The following is a 3792-nucleotide window of genomic DNA, read 5'->3' as shown; positions in this document are numbered from 1 at the left end:
AAATGGGTGTGTGAGTAGAAAGAAACTAGAGGACATTGTGTACAGTTGAAGGCATGAAATGGATGGTTTTGGAGCATTCAGCACAAACACTCAACATTCAGTACATATCATCATTCGAGATCAAATGGATGTGTGAGATTATATGGATAGTGAATAATAAAGGAGGGAGTTGAACCCTCCCTGAGGCTCACACTTGTTGAGGTCCACTTTAGTAAGGGCCCTTCTTATGAAATTGTTGTATAAAACCTTTCTAATGAGATATTGTGTTATGAGCTCTTCATCAATGAGATGGAACGTGAATACAGGAGGCAGTTGTGCATCACCCATATCATGACTGTAACTAAAGTTAAGAGCCTCTATTATTAAATTCTCTTCCCTATTACCCATATTGATTTGCTTTGCTATGGGAAATAGGGAAGAGAATTCAATAATAGAGGCTCTTAACTTTAGTTACAGTCATGATATGGGTAATGCACAACTGCCTCCTGAATTCATGTTCCATCCCACTAATGAAGAGCTCATAACACATTATCTCATTAGAAATTTTTTAGACAAAAATTTCACAAGAAGGTCAATTTTTGAAGTGGACCTCAACAAGTGTGAGCGTAAAAAAAAATTTGACCAAGCATTGGTTAAAATTTCGACCAATGCTTGGTTATTTTTGCCCAATCATTGGTCAAAATTTTGACCAATACTTGGCAGTTTTCTACCAAGCATTGGTCAAAATTTTAACAAATACTTGGTAGTTTTCTACCAAGCATTGATCAAAATTTTGACCAATGCTTGGCTATTTTTGACCAATCATTGGTCAAAATTTTGACCAATACTTGGCAATTTTTGACCAAGCATTAGTCAAAATTTTGACCAATGCTTGGAAGAACTTGTGCCAACATGTTTCAAAGGTTTTGACCAATGTATTGGACAAAATTTTGACCAAAAAATTATCGACCAATGGGTTGGTCGAACTTGGTCGAGATTTGGTAAAAAATTGGGTCAAAATTTTGACCAATAATGGTCAAAAAATGACCTCAATTGTACTAGTTTTGTTAGGGAGACAATGAACCTACAAGTCATGGAAGATAAAGAAGGAAAATTCCATTTTGATGAACTCATAGACCTAGCTCTATTAGCAATATCAAATAATGCAAGAGAAACAAGGCTCAATCTACTCAATAATGCCAATAACAGCATGATAGATAATTTTCATTCAATCAAGTGGTTGTTCCATGAGATTGAAACACTCAAGGAGAAAATGAGTTAGGAGGAAGGCCCGAGGATGAGAAAAGACTAGGGTTATCTTTTTTACTAGGAGGATCGTCTCTCTAAGGTTGAGAAAAGGGTGGAAAAGATGGAGATATTGAACCAAAACATGGCTAATCAGGTGATTACCACTCTAAACACTCTAAGTGAGAACATCAATAGTGTAGTTGAATCACTAATAAATGTAGGAATCAGTGGGGAAAAGGAAGAAAAGGCCAACACAGACCTCAGGTAGACTAAGGGAGAAATGAAAGAGATTAGGGACCTAGTGGAAGGATCTAATGACCTGAACTAGGAATGTGTAGGCATGGAGATCTAGAGTGCCAATAAGGAAGTAGAAAAGTTGTAGTATCTAGATAGTGAGAAATAATAGCTAGAGGTATTATCTTTTGTGTTGTCCTTTTCTTAGTTTAGAGTATCTAGCTTTTGTTTTTGGGCTATGGGCTTGCCTTTTGTTATGGCTTTTTATAAGTAGATGCATAGGGTCTAAACTTGATTTAAAATTATTATTTTAGATATTATGTAAAAGCTCTTGGGTTTTAGGATCCCTATAAAACTTGTTTTTCTTAATCAAAAACATAAAATCTTTGTTACAACTAGTAGACAAATTCATATCCTACTTCACTTTTAACATAAAAAAGGAAGTGACACTATCTTATTTGAGCTCAAAAAAGAAAATAATGGGAGAACCATTCATAATGTTCTTGTTACATTAGAGAAACCTTATCATTCAATGTTCATTGGAAATTTTGGAAGAACAACAAGTTAATATATACATTGAGAACCTAGTCCCTGATATAATGTTTGAACTCAAGACCAAAAGTTTGAGAACTATTACAAAATTAATGAAAAAGGGGGATACCATTGAAGATTCCCTCATTCATAAGGGTATCCTAAAAATGAACAAATACAACACCAATAAGAACTCATTTAATGACAAGAAAAATTTCTTCGCTAAAAATAAGAATATCACAAACAATGGTATTGTTGATGCCTGAACAATTAGAATGGCACAACCTTAGTTGACCCTTAAAGGTGCAAATCCTACAAACTCACAAACTCCTAACCAAGCATCATTTCAACAAAAAACAACTAGTACATCAATATAGGGAAGACCTCAAATACATCCCAAGAATAAAGATAAAATTTTACACCCCTAGGAATAACACTAGAGACAAAACTTTAACAAATACTCAACAATAACATCTTATACTTATCCCCAATCAAAGATGAACCAACAACCAAACCTTCTTAGAGGGATGACAACAAGTTTTGTGACTATCATCCTACGAAGGGAAACAAGACCACTTCATGTTTCCAACTTAAACACCAAATCCAATATCTTATCAATGAAGGAGTGATTATTATAGACCCTTCACTATTATCCTCCAATTTTTAACATTATATTTTTAAATATTCTTTGTGAAACCATGATAAAGTAAAAGCCTCTAGTTCAAACTTAAACTCATAGGCTAATGTGAATTAAACTTGCACTAGAAATGACTACACCATTAATTTCTTTAATGAGTCCAACATACATGTGTCCACATTCACCTTAAAGGTGGAATATCCTCATTTTGTTGTCACCACACATTGCACCAAGATCACCTTACCTAGAGCCCTTGGTAGACCTAATGCTCCCACTTCTTTTGATACAACCTTGTTAACCATCTTCAAAAATAACCTTGCACAAATATCCAACTTGGATTTGTTGTGTTCATCCCCCCAACAACAAAAGATCCTTGACCAAGCCCTAAAAATTCAATAGTTCTTGATATCATTGATGTTTCCACATGACAACATATCACCTTTTCTCCTTGAGATGTCCCTAAAGATAGACCTAATGAAAATGACCCCCTTTATCTTGAGGTCTTTATCTATTATGTTAAGGTTACACATGTTTTGATAAATAGTAGAGAAGGGCTAGACATCTATACCCTAAAAGTCATCAAGGGTCTTTGTTACTCTGAAGAGGATGTAGATCCTTCTCATAGAATCAAAATAAAATCCTATGATGATGGTGAGCATTTATCCAAGGATGTTGTCATATTACCTATTAGAGTTGGTCCAAACATAGACAATACATTGTTCTAGGTCCTAGATATCGAAATAAACTACATCATGATACTAGGATGTCCTTGGATACATGCCATCAAAGAATTTTCTTCTACATATCACTAGTGTCTAAAGTCTTCCTATAATAATTTAGAGGTTACCATACTTGGTGATTCAAATCCTTTCTAATTCTGTGCTAGCCTTAGAGGAACCACTAAATGCCAAGTCCCATCAAACAATGAAGAACAATCCACATATTCCTCAAAATATGTGGACCCTTATATGCTCCTAAGAAAGACCAAGGGAAAGATGGAGATTGAAGAGAAATGGTGTGGGAAATACATTATGTCTCAAATATTTCACATTAGGGAGTTACCACTTTCTCCCAAATCTTATGGTAAACCACAACTACTACAAGTACAATAGCCTAACATCAGTACACAAAAGAAACTTCTACCGATTTCATTAGCAGAGGTA

This window comes from Cupressus sempervirens, chromosome 5 (assembly GCF_028749045.1).
Source record: "Cupressus sempervirens isolate cs-2001-9-10 chromosome 5, ASM2874904v1, whole genome shotgun sequence".
Lineage (NCBI taxonomy): Eukaryota > Viridiplantae > Streptophyta > Pinopsida > Cupressales > Cupressaceae > Cupressus > Cupressus sempervirens.
Note: the sequence above shows the minus strand (reverse complement) of the source record.